Source organism: Podarcis melisellensis (assembly GCF_964234715.1).
Source record: "Podarcis melisellensis genome assembly, chromosome: 10".
Classification (NCBI taxonomy): Eukaryota; Metazoa; Chordata; class Lepidosauria; order Squamata; family Lacertidae; genus Podarcis; species Podarcis melisellensis.
Window position 1 is genome coordinate 37,506,569 of NC_138542.1, and position 21,973 is coordinate 37,528,541.

Consider the following 21,973-nt stretch of genomic DNA (forward strand, 5'->3'; position numbering starts at 1 on the left):
AAACCCTCATTTTTTTTAAAGCTTCCATGGCTAGCCATGACTATACATTCACAATTATACCAATGTGTGTGTAGGTTTTAATATAGAAAAAAAAATGCAAATTTTGTCAAGCTTTGGAGTGACTTCTGGTATGAATTTAGGCATTTGATAGGATGGACTTGATTGACTTTACATGTTTGTTTGTTTGTTTGTTTGTTTGTTTGTTTGTTTATAACACGTGAAATGAGGCTCAAAAACATTTTCCACCTTGCATGTGACAATTTTGCAAGTCTGATGATACAAGAAAGCAGGAGCAACTCAAAAGGAAACTAAAGTGAAAAACTGGATTGGATCTTTCCGAAAGAATGAGTCTTCTTACCCACAAGGTAGGAGAGGATATCCAAATCTGATCAGAACACCAGCATCAGAGAAGATGGTGTTTAACCCTTTTATTCCATACTGCTTCCCCCATCTCAACTCTGACTGAGCAATAATCACCAGGATCATAAAGGAGTATCATAAGAGCTTTGTTATATATCTTGAGTTGGAGAAAATAATATTTTTTAAAAAATAACTGGTCTTATCCAACTTCTGTATTTATGAGGATAACAGTTATTCATTGCTAAAACACAGCACACTCCCACACAGGGTTAAGTACATTAAGTAGATTATTTGAAGACATAAAATGATTTCCCTTTCATTTCCTTGAAACCCTTCTTTAAATTTGACTACTATGGCTATGAGCCTCTATAGCTTCCCATTAGATTTTCTGCCAGCCATGTGAGAGCTGTGATCTGTCCCAAATTTATGACCCAGCCACAAAGGTGAAGCCAATCATATGGACTAAAAACAGCCATATTTGAACTACTAGGGAAGTAAGTGGCAGCCCATTGATACGCATTAGGCATTCTGTGTACACTACACAGAATTTTGTGGCATTTCTTGGGTGCACATGCAGTTCAGGAAGGACTTAGCCTGTACATCCTGATGGACACATTCCATAAACTGCGTATGGCTTAAAACACATCCAGTGTTCACCTCCAGCTGCACATTGTGGGAAGACATCACTTGTATTTTTCCAGGAAGCTTGTCTGCTGTTAGCAATCGGCTCACTGTGGAGCTCCTGACAAGTTTCCAAGAAACTCTACAATTTCCCCTAACACAATTTTTTTTGGGGGGACACACAATGACAAAGACTGTCAGGAAGGCCAGTGGTGTGATAATTTTTGGGAAATCAAATTTTGGGCTCTTCCATCCATTTAATATTCCCCAACGATACCAACCTTTCTATCAATGGCAACATTTCAGATCTATAATGCTAAGGGTTAAAAAAGAAATCTCTAATAATTCCGATCAAGGAAATTGTATTCACGTTTTTTGGGACTCCCTCTGTCCATAATAAGTCAGTCCCAAAGACTTCCGTGCCTTTAATCATTACTGACCTGGGCCATCATCAAGAAAAATAGTGATTTCTCATGTAATTAGGATTTAACAAGTTTCACCTTTTTGGAACAAAAGATTCATTTTTAGTGTGGCCAGTCAAAGAATGAGCAGGCAGCACGCAAGAGTAATGTTTGCTCCTGCCTGGCACAGTAAATTTGATGGAAGCGAGCCATTTCATTTTGCAGTTGATGCTTTCATTTTATACAAGCATGGATGGACTCCATCTGTACCCAAATTTTTCAAGGCTTCCACAAAACTAATTTAAATTCTCTCAACTTTAATCAAAAGCAGTTGGCTCCATACACTGTTTACTTTGATACTGGCACTTTACTTGTGAAGAGTTTGAGGTGTTCAGAGTTTAAGAAGCCTTTTTCAGCCGCTCCAAAGTGGAAGGTACGTGGGTATTGTGAACAGTGATGCCAAAATGGCTGCCTACATTGTTTCAAAATCACAGTTACTTTATACTTCTATTTGTACTTCAGATTTTTTTTAAAAAAAAACAACAATTTTAAGGGAACATTTCCACTTGTCTCCAAATGGCTTTAGGCATAGAGGTCTGGAGAGGACTATAAAGTTCACACACAAAAAAATTTACGGCCATCATTTTTTGAGAACAAGGAAGTGGTCAACAAAGGGAATTCTGTAGTTTGCAGAGTCTGGTTCCCTGTGGAATGAAGCAACACAACAACTACAATCAAATTCACAGTAACATTTCAAGACATGAACATGGCTTTAGGGGAAAACAATGGAAGCATACAGTTTGGTTACACGAGGCATACCTAATGTTCTCAATACAGATTTTTGTGGTACCTCAGTGCTAAACATAGTTACTTGTGAGGAAGCCAGTACTTTTAATTCCAGTGCAACTTGTTTCACTCAAGGACAGTTTATGTTACCAGCCTTTCACCTTAACTAATCTACTTGGAAGTAAGTTGAACTACTTTCTCTCTTTTTAAAAAATATTTTTATTGGCTTTTCCATGTATACAACCTCTAACAATATTTCTCTAACAATTTTCCATACCCTCCCCCTCTCCTGGACTTCCCTCATATTCACATTTTGCTTTATTTCCATATTACCCTGTGTGTTGTTTCTAAAAATAAATAAATAAAAAATAAATTCACCGAAGTAAGTTGAACTACTTTCAATGCAGCATGTTTATAGTTACTGGTATTTAGAACGATGGGCAAGAAAGTGGCAGTGAAGGTATTGAAAAGCAACATGACACTTTAACTGAGCATTCCTATAAATGTTTCATCCCCACTGATTTCAATGTTACTTAGACACATATGCATAGGATTGAACCCTGAAGCTCCCATGTATGGTTTTATGCACAAGTGGTGGTGGTGGGAACACATTAATCAGTTCCATGTATTGAAATGAATGAGGAAACCCTTTTAGGTTGGGAAGTTCTGATTTGCATGCTCGGGGGGGTGGGAATCACTGGAGTGGACTGGGTGACAGGTAACAACAGCCCAAGTATGTGACTGATAATGAACACATACATAGGTTTTTGTTCCCTATATTATCTTCCATGCTGCCACAAATTTGCAACTTGGTGCTTTAGTAGGGAAGCAACTAAACTGGAGTGTGGGAACCCTTCACAGCACATGGATCTAACATGTATGCTTATGGGTTGAAATTGTTTATCCTGATCCAGTAGTTTCCAGCTTGTTCCAGACGTTAGCCGCACACGGAAGTCCAGTTTCCAGAAGGATTTCCACTTTAATTTCAATAGATTGAGTTAGTTCATTGCTCATATTTCTTGGTATGCACATATTGGTTCCTGTTGAAATCAATTGAGACTTTAATGGCACCACAGCATACATGGAATTCTGGATTAGAATGATTTTATGCCGGATGGGTGTACTCCTTTTTCACGAACGTCTTGGAGCTTTAGAGTATCATGTAGAAGTGAGAATATTTACATCTGAGGAGAGGGATATTTCTGTTATGAGATCTAAGTTGCTAGCATATAGGTTTCTGAATCTTTTGAGACTAACTAAGGCTATATGCTTTGTTCAATCTTCACAAGTGATTATACTGTATATTTCAATGTGAAATAAGAAAAAGCCCTTTTCTAATATTCATTATTGAAAACAATTTTCCTCTCTTCTATGGAAGAATGACACATTGAATAATACATTGCAATAAAAGCGCATAAATATTGAAGGGGGAATGTTAGCAAAAACTGAGCTTTTTCAGTATATACCATTGGCAAGTACAGGTATATGTCTGCACTTCATATATAAATCCTTTGAAATTTCTTCCAAACCATCAATAATTCCAGATCATTATCCAACTACTTCATGCATTATTTTTTCCAGTGTTTCTGAATTGGGAAGCTTCTGGCTTCAGGTACTATCAAGGGAAGAGAACTACATAGTACTTTATGAATGCTAAAATTGCCTGATTGGTCTGCAAAGATATAAAGGTTTGCTAAATAAAAAATATATTATGAGGGATTATGTCACACATGAAAAACATGATAATGATGTACAAATTTAAATTAACAAATTTGTTCAGTGGTATCTCCTGGAACATGCAGATTTTGTCTTCCAACACGCAGGAAAAGAGTAGCATGGGAGTCATAGGTCTGCAGTAGTGGCTGGTGAGGGGGCAAGGGTTGGGCACAATTGCTCTCCTGGCTTCCCAACAAAGCAAGTTACTGGCACTCGCCAAGTGAGAGAGGAGAGGGGTGAGTCAAGAGGCGCTTGCCCAGCTGTACAGCACATAACAGTGGAGCAAATCCAACATTTCTACTGCCATACACAACACTGGGTCAAGCCCCCTTTGCCTCATCCTTCCCCTCTCCCTCTCCCTCTCCCTCTCCCTCTCCCTCTCCCTCTCCCTCTCCCTCTCCCTCTCCCTCTCCCTCTCCCTCTCCCTCTCCCTCTCAGTAAGGACCAGGGTCCCCTTCACATACTTTACCCTCTGCTACTTTAGACAACTGACCACTATGTCACTCTCTTGCCATTTATGCTCACTAATGAAGCATTGTTGCTTTCACATCCAAATTTAAATAATTTATTCCAGTAGTCAGTGTTGTTGTTTACACCAGAGTCAGCGTTAGAAACTTAAACCTAGGTGATCTTTTTAAATAACAAGAATACAAAGCAGGAAATGAATGAACTGCAGCTAAAATGTTATGTTCATTTTTTACATGGTCTATAGTCCTTCCCCTGCCCACTCCTCTAATATTCTTAAGAGGATCTCTTCTCCAGTCTTTAGAGAATAGCTGGGAAGGCAGAAAAAGGTCCTCCTTTCTTTCCACTCTGCAGTTTTAAACCAAAATCTTAGGCACAGTACTGCTCCCAGAGCTCAGAAACTGCTCACGCTAACGAAATTCCCTCTCGCAAAATGCATGTAGAAAAATGGGAGTTTCGAACACTGCCAGTAGTCTATAATATAACAGATGCTGTTCTTGTCATTATATTCATATCCAAAAGCATTTGAGGTATGTTGCTTTTTTCAAATGCATACTTTATTGGAGAGCTCACGAAAGCAACCCATAAACATTATACATATTTCTTATGCATTAGGAAACATGAGATGCTTCTCAACTATTGTCACATTGCCTTTGGAGTTTTAGACTTCCTTTAGAATTGTGCCATTCTGTAGTTACATGCTTAATCAAGTACAGCTAAAACAACAATACAGAACATATTAATTTATTGTTACCACACAAGAACTGGAAATAGCCTCCTGGCAGTGCATTTATGCTATCTCTTGAGATTAATAAAGCATTCATGTAATAACATGTTGATTTAACTGCACAAATGTCACTGACTGACCCTTCATTTGGGATTAATGACCCCCTTTCTGAGCACAATTGAGTTCATATTTACAACAGTGCTGTGTTTTATCTATGCGATTTTCATAAACATCAGTCAGTTGGTAGCCACCAAAAACTTTCTTAACTTGTGGCCTTTGAAATAAGTGCCACTGAAATCTATGGACACATTTTTCTAGGACTAAAGGCTAACTAGTTGGTTGGGGTTTTTTTAAGGCAACTTGTAAATCCATCAGAGCAAATCTAAAGAGCTGGAGGGGCAAAGAAATGAAGCTACACCATAAAATCACAAAAAATATTTACACTTCAAATATAGATGTGTAATTTAAAGTTTTATACTGTTGCACATTAATTTAATCTATCTATCCATCCATCTATCTATCATCTATCTATCTATCTATCTATCTATCTATCTATCTATCTATCTATCTATCATCTATCATCTATCTATCATCTATCTATCTATCTATCTATCTATCTATCTATCTATCTATCTATCTATCATCTATCTATCATCTATCTATCTATCTATCTATCTATCTATCTATCTATCTATCATCTATCTATATTAGCAACTTCATAGCAGGAGGCTGATAGATTGGATTGCATGGCTCATCTCCGCAGTGGGTGTCCATGCAGAAGTCATAACCTCTATGCTCAATTAGAGAAATTATGAACAAACAAAAGAAAGGAAAAATTGAAAGTGCTCTTAGAGAACCCTACACATGATTAATAGTGAGATGTACATCCAAGACATTATTATTTTTTGCATGAATCTGGGGGTTTGGTCATGCTCAGAGTAGACATACTGAAATTATTGAACATAAATAATACGTTCATTTATGTTGCAGGAGACCAGACTCACTTCAAATGGCAGCCTTTGAGAGAACTACATTTTTTTTTCTGCCAAGGAGGGCATGAGAAGAACCACATATTCATGGCATAAACTTTGCAATGAGGAATTCTCTTCAGCCTGCAATAGAACTACTGACTGAGGGTTGAGAATACCTGCTTTCCCTCTGCCTCTCAACCACCTCTAGTCAGGTTACCATCTTGAGTGTCTCTGTTCTCACTATGTGCTCTGACATACAGACCAAGGACCAGTCCTACAAGGAACTTGACCATGCTGTTAGGAGGGTCCCACACTCTGAACACCTATTCCTGCTGGGAGATTTCAGTATCAGAGTTGGGGATGTTCATCACACAGGAGACAATTGCAAAGGTCACTTTGGAATTGGCAGCATGAACAAGAATGGACAAAGGCTGCTTGAGTGATGCTCATATCATAGCCTCTGCATCATAAACATGCTCTTCTCTACCAAGGCAAAACAGTGAGTGCCCTGGAAACATCCCAATATCCCTCTTGTGCATAAGGCTGCACAACCCTTACCTTGTATTGTAAGGTTAAATTCTTGTCATCGGGAGTTTAAAAAATGGAGCAGATGATGAGAAAGACTCATGTCTGAGATCTGGGAAAGCCCTTGCAAGTCAATGTAGACTACAACTCCCATCAGCCCCACTCAATATGGCCAATGATCAGGGATGATGAGAGTTGCAGTTCAACAGTGTTTGGTGCAGGGCAGGCAGATGTTTTGGGATTACAACTCCCATCATCCCTAGTTAACAGGACCAGTGGTCAGGGATGATGGGAATTGTAGTCCCAAAACATCTGGAGGGCCAGGTTTGGCCATGCCTGGTGTAGGGAATACTAGGTTAGATGGACAAATAATTTTATACAAGGCAATTTCCTATGTTCTTTTAAAAAATAACCTGCGTATTGAAAAGTGTCATATAATTATAAATAATTATACATATGAAGAATAATGTGTTAATGAAGCAACTATTAATTAATTTGTTTCAAAAGACTTACATTTGCACCCAGGGGCTCATTCCTGCACAGGTACCATATCTCTTCATTAAAGTAACTCAGTGCAATAACAGAGTCAGTTTTCATTGCATTTTTCAGAGTTTAAGACTGTTTTCAATGTGCTATATTGACACAGTACACAGAAGATTTAATGGAGGCCAGGATATGGACCTAATTACTTTTCTGGTGATAAAAATTTATCAAGATAGGCATTATGTATACCTCGTAATATAATACAGGGGATTTATGTAATTTGTGGCTGCAATAACACCCGGTGTCAGGCTGTTATAAAATTTGTGGAGGTTTTTTTGAGGTAAATGCCTGTAAAAATGGGTCGTTTCCCTCCATTTAAACACAGCAGGAGTGGTCAGCTCTGCTTTTTGTCATACAAATTAATTTTATATAGAAATTAGTGAAGGGGGAGGGTTGCTTTTTTTTTAAACGGAACCAAGTAGTCTTCAGATTCACAAAAGGAGTTTGGGTTAGGTTTTAAACTGCTGCGTACATCAAGGTGTTCATGACAACTACCAGCTTTCATGTGTCTGCACGAGAAGTCGCAGTGCACTTGCTACACTGGGGTTGATGGAAGTTCAGTCAGATGTGCGTGTTTAAAAGCAAAGGGGAGCATTCCAGACTGTAAATGTGAAAAACAGCAGATCATATACACTGTAGTACAGATGATTTTAACAAATGAAATCATTTTTTCCACCTTGCTTGAGATTATACAGATGTGAACTACTCAAACCTGGGGGAAAATGGAATTAATGAGGGCCCAGTAATACTTCCAGATAAATGGACACACACGCTCATGAGCACTCAGGCACACACACACACACACACACACACACACACACACACTTACTTCTTGTGTCGAAAGAAAAGGAAAGAGAACCCTACTAAGGATTTTAATTGAATCAGAAAGAACTTATGAGGGGATCTACTTAGGGTGCAAGCTTCTTCTTTTTTTGGCCACAGTCCTAAGCACATTTACTTGGAGGTAAGCCCCACTGAAACCAATCAGTTACTTCCAAGTGAACATCTTTAGAGTCAGGTTATAAGTTTGCGAATCTGGCACAGTCTTCTGTCTGGTGTGATGCAAATAGGGAAAATCTTAAACATAAAAGAAAATGTAGTTGTCTGGCATAAATAATACTCATCAAATAGCAAACCAGACGGAGAGCGGGAATAGTTCTCTAATAGGTTGAGGATAGCATGTCATCACTAAAAGAGCAGTAAGGATTAGCTGAGCTTGGGAACAGCAGACAAGACGTGCAATTATGCAACATGAGGCACAAGCTAGCAGGGGAAGATAAAAAATGAACAAGCGCACATGAAACATGGGTAGCCATGATGGTCCATGGGGGGTAAGGGGAATCCAAAATTCACAGCATGGCAATAGCTGTAATGTAATCAACTAAAATGTCACAAAATAGTGAGAACTGATACCACATAGCATGGGAAGGCATCAGTACCCTGATCTTCCAACAACTGAGTCACTTACTGGAAAGGAGTGGGAGAGGGGCAAGGTGGCAGGGAAATCAGTATGGGGCAAAGACACTGGTAGAGCCAGTGGCTTGTGCCATTGCATTCGCACTGCACTCCCTGCCACCTCCGCCTCTGCTTCTTGTAAAGCACCAGGGACCCAGCCATCAGGAGATAAGCACCACAGCCTATCATATATTCTGCTACTAGTGAGAAATTTAAAGTTTGCTCACCATTTTGTGACATATTGGTCAGCACTGATACAGGTATCACCCAACTGTGATACTTTGTCCAGCATCCTGTTCTTACAGTAGATGCCTGTCAAAGTAGATGCCTGTCAAAAACCAGCAAGCCGGACCTGAGCACAAAAGCACTCTTCCCTCCAGTGTTCCCAGTCTCTGGGAGTTTCTGTGATGGCACAGCATCACTGGGTTTCTTGAAACCACTGGTCTTTCTGTCCCACTACAGGTGTTAAAATAACAGAGCACGACTACCTGTCACAAGCTACTGCTGATGTGAAAGATCATGTTGCGTATTTACACAGAATTTGTCACAGAACTTTTTTTGTCAAAATGGAGTACACCTCCAGGTATGAAGTCAAACCATTGCGTTAGCAGGGCCAAAGCGACCTCCCCAGTTCACAAGCCTGGGCAGTGTATATTGAAATCCTGAGCTGCCCAGACAACAAGACCCTGAGTAGACTATAGAAAGGAAGGTGGTATCTAAACTATGCAGAGTCCAACATATTTAAAAATGACCCTGACAGTTAAAACCAGAGTCCCAGACGACTCTGGGGTTGTGGCGCTCATCTTGCATAACTGGCAGAGGGAGGCAGCGTACAGCTTCCAGGATGTGTGACCAGCATAACTAAGCCATTTCTGGCGAAACCAGAGCAGCACACCGAAATGCCTTTTACCTTCCCGCCGGAGCGGTACCTATTTATCTACTTGCACTTTGACGTGCTTTCGAACTGCTATGTTGGCAGGAGCTGGGACCAAACAACGGGAGCTCACCCCATTGTGGGGATTCAAACCACTGACCTTCTGATCGGCAAGCCCTAGGCTCAGTGGCTTAGACCACAGTGCCACCCGCATCCCAACATATTCAGAGACGTTCATTTCATGCACAGCTTCTTTTGTATTGCCCATAAGATAATCATGGAAAACTTCGGAGAACTGATGCAACATCCTTCTGATGACCCTGCCGTTCGCTGTGAAGATGACATGCTCCAACTTCAGCTAGGCAAGTCTTTAGACCTGGCTATCACAGACCTTAGGCAAGGTCATCAAACACACCATCATCATGTTTAGTTGCAATCATGCACACTGCTTCAGTATTAAAACTGGAGCCTAGCTTTTATTACATTGGTAAAAGCAACTCTTTATGACAACAGCATATTCAATCGTACATTGTAAAAATGAGAGAAAAAGTTAGGACATTTCCAGTGGCAAAATCTACCATTTGTGTTCTATGTTGTGCACCATGACACAATAAAAGTAATCCAGTGCTACATATTCTTTTGTTCATATGCTCCATGTGGCATATGTCACATTGTCAAATGGTAATGAAACATGTTATACAATAGAATCATGTATCTGCCATCAGGCTTGAACTGGGAAAGGTCAACAACATGTCTGACATCAAACCAACTTTTGAATTTGAAGGCACATTATTATACAAAAGCATAATAAATATATTTTGCAGGTGTTTTGCTCTGTTTTCATTAAAACACCCCCTCACTCTCTTTAGGGTTGCCTTCCTGATAAAGATAAATCAGATACATTTATATCATGGGATAGGCAATCATTGCTAAAGGAAATGAATAACATCTAAAGTAGTAAACTGTGTTGAAATGAAACCTTATATAACTGGCACTGGAAGAGCTATTACAAGCTGAAAGAAATATTGCTGAACCTAAAATGAAAATCTAGGCCTTGTTCCTATTTCCTTGCCTCAAGTCAATTTCCTATCTGTCCAGCCTTTATTTACAGTAGTATTCAATCTGCTACTAGCCATGAGAGTATCTTTTTTGGAATCTCCACTAATGTTCCAACTGTGCACCAACATTGGGAAAAAAGTTATGATGAAGACAATTCCACAATTTTCCAGTAGAATGATTACACACACACACCTTTTGTATTAAAGGAGGTATTTTATATTGAACCTATTTTCAGAAACCTGGTACAGTTCAGGAAGTTGGATTGTGGAGATTAAAGCTATATTCCTAGAGGAAGCTGAAACCACATTCTTCTAGAGGAAGGGTCTGGACACAGTTACATATACCCTCATTTTATCTGTACTAGATTACTGTAATATCCTTAACATGGGGCTGGCTTTAAAGATTCTTCAGAAACTCCATTTGTTGCAGAAATAAAGCTTTTGACCAGAATCAGGTCTGTGATCAACATAGCTCTATTTCTATACCAACTACTCAGGTTTCTGATTTATTTCCAAATCCAATTCAAAATTCAAGTTATGGCACAGGAGCAGGAAACTTTGAAGACCACCTCCTTTGAAATGAATCTACCTTCTCTCTCAGATGATTGGAAGAGACTCTTCTTTATGGTCCACTGTAGCATTATGAAACAGGATCACACTTGCTGACTGGTGATCCCTAACCATTATTGTTAAGATGTGGACATATCAGACGACACAGCGATTCTTCAAACAGCTCTTGTTTATTCACAGGCCAGAACAGAACTGAACTGAAGGGTTCAGTCAGCCTGCTTATATAGAGCTCCAGTACAATGTAACGGTAACAATTTTCTAAAACTATCCAATCACTGAACGTCACTTTTGATCCCTTATTTGCATAACTATCTACAGTATCCCCCTGCTGGCCCAGGGTGAGAACTTCAGTACATAACAATTATCTAGTGCCTGGGTTTGTGATTCTTGCATAGTAGCCCATTGGTGTGAGTACAGCACAGCTCAATCAGACCAAGTCCAACAGTTAACTATGAGCTCTGTGAAGTACCTCCCAGGAGGGGAATCATGTGTAGAAAAAAAAGAGGCTGCTTACAGATCTGAACCAGAAACAAACCAAATATGAAATTATTTTCATCATGGCTTCTTTACAGAAGCTTAGAAGCAACACATGAAGAAAAGGGAAAGATGGTCCCAGGCACAGCAGTTTTATGAACCCCAACACATTCTGAATTGTGTCTACTTAAAACATAATAAGATGATGATGATGATGATGATGATGATGATGATTATTTGCAGAAAAATAATTTGACATAATCATGGGGTGGTATCTGCATCAATGAACAGGGAAATAGGGTGGCATGGTTATCTTTAATAACCTGCTTGATGAAGTATGTTACTTATGCTGTGTAGCGAAGTAGTTTGATATGTCCCTTTAAATGTTTAAGGAAGAGCCAGCCAGATACACGCACACGAATTTTCTCCTGCAAAGGTTTTGCAACAACTGTTGCAAGACCCATGTGATTAACAAATAACAGAAACAAATGTCTACAGTGGTAGCTCTGGTTACAAACTTAATTGGTTCCGGAGGTCCGTTCATAACTGGAAGCTGCTTGTAACATGAGGCGTGCTTTCGCTAATGGTGCCTCCCTCTGCTGCCACGCTGCTGGAGCACACAGTGGCGTAGCATGGGTGTGCAGGGGGGGGCCGGCCGCACCGGGCGCAACATCTAGTGGTTAGGGTTAGGGGGCGCAAATCCATGGGTTAGGGGACGCAAATCCACAGGTTAGGGGGTGCAAATTACTTGCCTTGCCCCGGGTGCTGACAACCCATGCTACGCCACTGGGAGCACAACTTCTGCTTTCCTCCTGGGGCAAAGTTCGCAACAAGGGGCATCTACTTCCAGGTTAGCGGAGCGTGTAACCAGAAGCATTCGTAAGGGGGATGGCGCGTAACATGAGGTACCACCGTATGTAGTTTTGAACGTTAGCGTTCTGTGGTTTTTTACACTGAGAATTCAGAAACTATATCAATGACCATTTATTGTGAAACAGCATAACAATAATGTTTAGACCCCAAAGCGTCAGAACATGGCTAAAAAGACAGAAGCAAAATTATTTGTATCAAGACTGGAGGCATTTCATGAAATAAATGACTGTGAGATACACACAGACGGGAAAATAACTGACAGTTATTCTATGACCTCTGTTTTTAATCAGACTTCCCCACAAACATTTGCTCTATGTAATGATTTAATGCTACAATAGTGATCTATGGTGATTCACCACAGAAATGGGTAATTATAGGCTGCCTCATATTGTACAGAAAGCTTTTGTGTGGCAGCTTGACAGCACTGTCAGATATAGAGAGCAAAATTGTGCTAGCTACTGCTCAGAGTTTGGTTTGGGTTTCGTTATGCATTCAGAGAACAGATACCGAGCTGGCAACTATAAAATAATACTTTAGCAGAAAGCTGTTTCTGAAGTTGGTACTACAGTTACGAGGAAGTATAATAAGCCACATAAAACAGAGATTTTGAACTAAACTTAGAAATGATGGCATAATTGTAAGATACATGAGCTTGTCTTTAATCAATAAAAAGTGTCACCAGAGTTTCAAGATGTGTAAAGCACCATTAACACCTAACTTCCTGCATTGAGATGTTCCAAATTCTCTGAAAGACACCCCAAATGCGTGATCAGAATAAAGTGCTTCACATAAAGCAAATCTGCATACATTTACCATGCAATCCGGTACATATATATCCACTGAGTTCAATAGCACTTGTCTTCTCTGTGCAAGCCATAGATGCAGCCCCCTGGAGGCTTCTCTCTATAATTGCTTCCACCTGGAAAGGCAGAAAGTGAATGTCTTCATTGAAGCAAGTCACTGTCATCCCCGCACACCCACCCAGTTTGTATTGGGCATTGAAACATGTCGCAGAGTGTGTGCAGAGTGGACCACACAGATGGAAACACTTACGATGTGCAAAGATATATTTGCAAGGTTTAATAACAACTTCCCAAACATACATCTTACATAGTGTCTATAATCGTCACCCATCCATCCACCAGGGCAGAATAAGGGACATACTGCACGTTATATTGCTGTTGTTGTTTAGTCATTCAGTCCTGTCTGACTCTTCGTGACCCCATGGACCAGAGCACACCAGGCACTCCTGCCTTCCACTGCCTCCCACAGTTTGGTCAGACTCATGTTCGTAGCTTTGAGAACACTATCCAGCCATCTTGTCCTCTGCCGTCCCCTTCTCCTTGTGCCCTCCATCTTTCCCAACATCAGGGTCTTTTCCAGGGAGTCTTCTCTTCTCATGAGGTGGCCAAAATATTGGAGCCTCAGCTTCGGGATCTGTCCTTCCAGTGAACACTCAGGGCTGATTTCCTTCAGAATGGAGAGGTTTGATCTTCTTGCAGTCCATGGGACTCTCAAGAGTCTCCTCCAGCACCATAATTCAAAAGCATCAATTCTTCAGCGATCAGCCTTCTTTATGGTCCAGCTCTCATTTCCATACATCACTACTGGGAAAACCATAGCTTTAACTATACAGACCTTTGTTGGCAAGGTGATGTCTCTGCTTTTTAAGATGCTGTCTAGGTTTTTCATTGCTTTTCTCCCAAGAAGCAGGCATCTTTTAATTTTGTGACTGCTGTCACCATCTGCAGTGATCATGGAGCCCAAGAAAGTAAAACCTCTCACTGCCTCCATTTCTTCCCCTTCTATTTGCCAGGAGGTGATGGGCCCAGTGGCCATGATCTTCATTTTTTATGATGTTGAGCTTCAGACTATATTTTGTGCTCTCCTCTTTCCTGCTGGCACAGCTAATTACAGTGACTTATCAACACCTGCTACACAGCTGTAAAAACTAGGTCAGAATATGCACCCTGGCTTTTAAAATGGTACACATCCTGTGAAATAATAATAATGAGCCCTAACATTTAAACAAACTATTCAACAGTTTGCTGTCACCTGCTGCTCTTTTGACCTGACCAGAAAGCGATCAGTGGTTCCTGGTATCAGCCACCTCTCTGTGTGCCACAGGCCATCTTCCCAAGGTGGTGAGTCAGGTCACTTCCATTGTGGAACAAATAAATAAATAACCCCTCAACGGCCAAGTGCAGAAGACTAAAGTGAATTGTAAAGGCTGTGTGCTACACTCAGGATTCATATGGATTTCCCTTGGCTTTAAAATACCTTGAGCTAAGTGACTTGATAGATTGCGATCCTACCATGTCTGAAGCCACATAAAAAAAAATGAGATTACTCTGAGTCTAAGAGATGCAGCCACAGGAAATTGCATGTGAGGGTTAGAGCCTCCCATAACTTGCCATTCCTGAGCTATATAAAACTGCAGCTTGGGATGGAATTGAGCTTGTCAGCACAACCCATTATGTTTAAAGGGAAGCAATTTGGGCTGCAGTCCCCCACACGCTTATTAGGAACGTGCTTCTCCTCCCTTATCAGCCTTCAGCTGGACACACACATACATACCAGGGTATTGCAGCTGCTTTAGAATCGTACAGGAGCCTTCCACATACAGATCAAAATGCCCCACTGCTACATGAGTGCTTGTGGGTTATACCTGCTGCATATATCATTTGCAAGCACAGTCCTTGTAAGGAGCTTAGCAGGCAATGGTCATTAGTGTGTGCACGCGCAACTAATTGAGGGCATTGGGAAAGGACAAAGAAGTGGGCTCCACATGCCCTTGATATGTAACCAATAGTCAGTTTTTATATTTAGCAGAATTGCCCATTGGCCATGCCACTCCCACCTTTGAGTGACGGTGAATCTGCCATACCCCAGCTCCCTTGGGAAGAAGGCTCAAAATGGTTTTGTCCTGTAGAGGAGTTAGGGAAGGATCAGGTGAGGGGTAAGGCCATTCAGGATGGGGGGGAAACCAGGCTTTGGAAATTGGCTTTGCCTCCAAATGCTCCACTCTTTTCTTTGCAGGTTCCTCCCTAAACAGTAAGGTAAAGGGACCCCTGACCATTAGGTCCAGTCGTGACAGACTCTGGGGTTGTGCACTCATCTCGCTCTATAGGCCGAGGATGCCGGCGTTTGTCAGCAGACAGCTTCCAGGTCATGTGGCCAGCATGACTAAGCTGCTTCTGGCGAACCAGAGCAGCGCACGGAAACACCGTTTACCTTCCCGCCGGAGCGGTACCTATTTATCTACTTGCACTTTGATGTGCTTCCGAACTGCTAGGTTGGCAGGAGCAGGGACTGAGCAACGGGAGCTCACCCCGTTGTGGGGATTCGAACCGCCGACCTTCTGATCGGCAAGTCCTAGGCTCTGTGGTTTAACCCACAGCTCCACCCGCATCCCTTTCCCTAAACAGTAGGGGCTTTGCTAATTGCCTGTTTGGGTGCGAAGTAAGAATTTTGGTGGGAGCCCCAATTGGCCTTGAAACTCCTCTTTTTCACCTACTTGATATTGTTGGGAGCCCTGTTCTTGTGATTGGTTGAATTGACTTTCAGTCCTGGCAAGAAAGGCAAGTTCAGATCTGGTGTGGTAAATACCTGCAGCACTATTGGATTAAGCACACTTCTTGTCACCCTATGCTGCTTTGGTGTTGGGTCCTTTGGGGATCTCTTTAAGATTGTCAGGTACACTGGAATAAATTCTGACCCAGCAAGGGCATGATGCTTTTGTCAGGTTCACATACCAGAGGTTCTCTTAGCATGGAGGAATAATTCCTTCCAATCCTTTGCTGCAGGACCACAAAAAGAGTCTATAAACATGCCCAGGAGTGGACCTCATCCTTCCCACCTTAAGAATCTTCTCTTCCTGGACTATATTTGGATTTGGCTAATTATGCTTATTTGGTTGTCTGAAGATCCTATATGTTGGTATATTTGGGGGGGGGTTACTTTTTTCGCCGTTTTCAAGGGGGGTGCTAGCAAACACTTATCCTCAGTATTTGCATTTGACAATGTTTGTTAACCAACTTCAATTTATTTAGAATTTAAATATTAATAGGAATTCTGGCTTCATCAAGTAAGTATGACTTTAGTATTTGATATTTAACTATCAAATAATCCAGAAACTTCCAACAAGTCCATAACCCTTACATTTAAAATCTGCATTTTTCTGTCTATTTCATTTCCAAAATGACAAACTGCAAAATCTGAATGGTGATTGAATTTTGTAATCTTCCAAAATGTGTTTTTTAAACTATATTTTTGGGCAAGGTGTATTGATTTAAAAAACAACAACCCCAAATTTCATTGATTTTGTGGAAGTAAGTCCAACTATGGACCCTACCTATTGCTTATACCTAACTGTGATGTGCCAGTGCTCCAATTGGCGGACGGTCTTTACCAAAGATTTCATGGACTTTGAAGAAGCACAAACTCAGGGCGAAAAGCAGAAATGAGCTAAGAAGGCATGTTTGGCAAACCCTCACCCATGATCAACTCATGCCTGGATACCTATGGACCCCACTAAGGAAGGACATTTGGATCCAGAATTAGCATCCACAGTCACTTACGGACACACTGTTAAGTCCGCGTTCATGGAAGACAATCTTACTCGGCTAAAAATGATCACCAAAGAAGAAGAAGCATTGTTGCTAAAATAAAAGGTAGGTAACTTCAGACCTCCCAATGCATGCTCCAGAACTTGGACCATAGTACTGTGGAAATGTTCAGGCTTGCAGGACAGGATATATTGTCTATTAATATCCTTCCTAACTTGCGTTAGCAAGTTTCTTTACTTAGCAGAGTGCATTCCCCTTTACACAGCAGAAAACTTGTTGCTAACTTGTGTGAGTTTCTTAAGACAATACACAACTCAATAGGGCTTTTCCAGATTGAAATGTGTTCTAATATTTTCCTGGTAAGACCCATTGAATCCCTCCTAAAAGAATAAAGACACCACAGTCTTATTCATAAGCAATAAAAAGAAAGTTAACTCACAATCAGGCAGAGCACAGTGTGATCCCTGAAGGCAGGCTCAAGGCTTAAAGTTACAAACATAAACCAACAGGTTTACCCCATACGTGGGTTGACCTAATGACTGCAGTTAGCAGTCCGGGAAGTTCACAGGACGAAAAGAAGATGGAAAAAGGGAGAGAGTGGCCACATGTCTTGGCCTTTTACCAGGTCTGGAAAGGTCACGCCAACCCACTAGTCACATACAAGGAAGGATACTCCAGGTCAGGAGGAACAGGAAGTTTTGATTGGCTGGACCAAACATTCCCTTGCATGTCCACTCTTGCAAAACAAGGAATGTTGTATTTGACTGCATCCCACAAGTACATGGATCTCTGGATGAAGCTGTATGGTCTGCATTGTATCTAATGACTGCAGAAGTCATTTGAAGGCTAATAATAAATCAATTGAACTTACACACCATTTATCTTAACTGATAAAGGATGGGAGAGCCTAAGTGTATAATGAGTTCTTATCTCACCAGTTAGGAATTGCACCTAAGAAGCAGAACTGCTTACTAAGAGGAAAAGAGTGAGCAGTGCTGTCTCTGAACTTGTAAGCCATGAGCAATCCTGCAGATCCACCACTAAACTTCTTTAAACCTAAAAGAGAGAACTCAGAAAAGTTACCAGTGCACTTGGCAAATGGAGATATCCTAAAGATGCCATGTTGCATGAACCATAATACCCAAATTCATACCAGAGTAAGGAGGGTCCCTCAATTACTGATGATGTTGATTATGATGATGCCATTGCTTCTACAATGCAAAAGGGATTTATATATTTATTTTTGAGGGGGTCTTCTTCTCATAACAACACTGCAGCTGAGACTCATTCAAATTGTGAGTCAAATATAAACTGAAGCTCTCAGGGAATTTAGGGCTCACATCTGTCAGGGTTGGGTAAGTGGGGTAAAGCACAAAGTAACAAAATTTATTCTATTCACACTATTCCCTTCCTGAGTTTATGGAGTGATTTCTAGCAGGTGAATCCTCAACTTCACCCTAAACCACAAACTCTGTGAGATTTGACAGCATACCTGCTGTATTGGAATCCTTGCCCCAAAGGACTGTCAAATGATAAAACCTTTAGCCCATAATCATAGCTCAGTTACCGGTAGATGCTTATACTATAGCATTTCTTCTCAGCCTTTCTTATATGTTCTTAATATAACTCTGGATGCAATTTTCAAAATAGTTATACTTATGCTCAAATGAACAATTCCCTCCAACACATAATAAAAGTCACTTCTCCTTGGGGAGAGGACTATACCTTTTCAAATGTCACATCTCGGTCCCCCACTATTTTTCATTGTCTCTGTGTTACAAGTCTGTTCAGCTATATTTCTCACAATGGCAATACTGTGTGTCATATGAAACAAGAACTTTCAGATACACATACATCTAGACGAAGTTTGCACCTGAAAGGACAAGTTTTAGAAATGGGTAAAAACAACAGCAACAAGGCATAATAATGCCCTTTATCATTTTCATTATTTGAAAAATATAGTGATTTGGGGGGGAATACAGTGCAGTCATCAAATCTTCTTGTGTCAATAACACTGAAACCATCAAAATAAATCTTTGAATCACAATCATAATAAGACCAAAGTAAAGGTTTCTAGCATCTGATTTTTACTTTTCTCAATGGAATGGCAAATAAATCGCTTCTTGGCGGCTGATAACAAGTCTCAGTAGATTTTCAGAGAGTCAAAGATCCTAAACACCTTGATTTTCTCATTCATTTCATTTTTGCTGCAGACATTTTGGAGAAATCAACTTCAGATTTATTCCCACATTCAAAACTCCAAATCCAAAAATGAATCCAAAAGTGAGAGTCTGCAGTCTCTGACAAACATCTGGAGCTCTTAGGATAACTGATTACTTTTCTAGGAGTTGGAGAGGGAGAGAAGGGAGTGGATAGATCTCTGACCATTTCTATCTCCACCTATAGGAAGAAATTAGATCCTTTAGTTTGTCCTTCTTTGTTTTGATGAATCAAGTACTTTTGTGAATCTTTTGTGTACAGACATATATTGATGAAATTGTGGTCAGCTAGGGAGGTGGGGAGAGAGGAACCTGTGACCCTCCTGGAGCTATAGGAGCAGAGAGTCTCCGCGGAGGCTGGAGAGGAATTTTATCAGCCCAGGTAGAACAGGAGGCATCAGTGACTGAACAGGAGCCTGAACAGGAGGGTGCAGTCTTGTTGTCTATAACCTGCTGCAGCCTTACAGTTGGGAGAAGACCCACTCACTCCAATGGAGTATACACTGGCAACCTCAAAATTCCCACAAGGCAAGAGAGTATTGTGAGGAAGCATATCTTGTTTTATCTTGAAAAGCTTGGTGACTGGGGCAAGGAAGCTTCTTGGGACATCTTCATTGCTTCTGTCTAGTTCTTAAGTGCTTGCCCTTCTTCTGAACTCCTGAATCATGACTTCTGAGTCCTGTACCTAATGCTGAACTGCACTGTTACTTGCTTGATTAAAGCTTTCTTTCAAATAAGAGCCACTGCTTGTGCGTTCTGAGCTGGGAGCCAAGACAGTAAGTGGAAAGCTGATTTGATAGGAGCTGATGTGTAGGCATATCCCATTGGGGCAGAAGGTCATGGATGTTAAGCATTTTACAAAGCAGGTACAGCTAGCAGAACTAGCAAAGAGGACGGAACATGTAAGAAGAAGGTGATAACATCTCTTCAACCTTCCCAAAGCATTGTTTCTGGGGAACATTTAGAAGTCATACCTATCAGTCACAAATGTGCTGTCCCCTGGCCACTTCTCTCCACTTGGGCATTTTCCTTATATGGCATGTTTGGTGAGAAACGTATTCCATTTTCTGCAAACACACTGTCTGCATAGGTTTTTTAACATCCAAATTGTTCCCAAGTTCTGAATCTGTCTGAAGCCACCTTCTTCAGTTATTGATTCGGGATCTATCTAAATCCGATGTACACATCCAATTTCTCTTCCTGGATGATACCCAATGCCAGGCAGCTACCAGTAATGCTAAAATCAGATCGATTTAGATTTAGATACTTGGTTCTCCTTTCTATTCAGTGTGATATGTCAATATATCGAGTATTAAGCTATTTAAAAGGCAAATGGTATGCAAGGCAGAACATATTTTGATGCTGTCCTTGGATTCCGCCCCCCCCCCTCACCCCTAAGCTATGCCTTTCATACATTATGTCAGTTTTACTGTCATGGAAACACTGATTCCCTATTGTAATCATTTCTGTTGTAAAACACAGCTGTCTGACAAATGTACGCTGGAGCCATTTCCCTTCAGCATCTGTTAAACCTCAGCCTGGAGCTCCTAGTGTATACAAAAGAAAAGTCACTCTCTACAGAATACATCAATCACGGAAGAGTGAGATGAAATTAAAGAGTTTAGCCTTTTTTGGCTTCCTTTGTGTCTAATTTAGGCTTCTACGACCCATTGCCATCGTTGTTGTGCTTGTGCCGGATGGTTCTGATTATTAAGAAAAGCAGTGTTAGATGCAAAACATAGAACAATAAACCATCACCAGAGGACTTTGGTTCAATTCACACACAATAGACGTATGGTAACCTGAACTGGATATCTCCTAAAGCACAAACATAGCTTGTCAAAGAATGTGGCAATGGAACTGAAAATCAGCTGGCAAAAGGAAGGCATTCTAGGCTCCAAGTTATTCATTCCATGGGAGGGGTGACTAAATTTTGATAGATTTCCAAAAGTAAACTCTGTAATAGAGGAAATATACAAAGGAGACAAGAAATGTTATGAGAATTTGAACAGGGGGAATTACAAAGTTGAACACCCCTGTTCAAATACTCCTGAGCAGAATCGAGGGTAGACATAGCCCACCTTGATTTTGGTCAGATCCTTATTTTAGTGCCTCTCCCTGTACCATGGGCCTACATTTTTACCTCAAGGCAAGTGAAAATAGCAGAAGCAAGAGACACAGTGAACAATCTGTGTAGTTGACAGAGCATCATTTTCCCACAGGAGAAGAATGCTGAGATAATACCTAACATTCTTTGGAGAACTTATGCACAGAGCATCACTTTCCTGTTGAGAATTTGTAGTCCCTATCCAAGTCCTCTGTGACCTGGGAGTGCATGCTGCTGCCTACCCGAAAGTATATTTTGACACCCTTAGGGCAAGGAAGCTCAGAAGTTGACAAGGGCTTGGAGTTTGAACACTCAAAAATGCTCAACACCTTGTGGGTAGATTGGTAGGATGACTGCTAACTCTAAATGCTACTGAAAATGGATTATGCTCTCCACTACTGAATAGCACACACACACAATTCCAGTTAATTTCAGTGACCTTGTACAGGAGAACTACACAGTGGAGATTCTGCTCACGCTGTTTTCATGTTGTGATCATGTCTTTCAGTAGTCAGTTTTGATTATACAAAACTGAGTATTCACGTGAGTGGTCTTCTCCTGTGGCCGGTGTGCAAGAAACCAACTCACCTGGTTTCATCTCTTCCCTTTCATGATTTGAAAAATGGCACATTGCTCTTTCTGAAGTTGCTGGAGGGATGG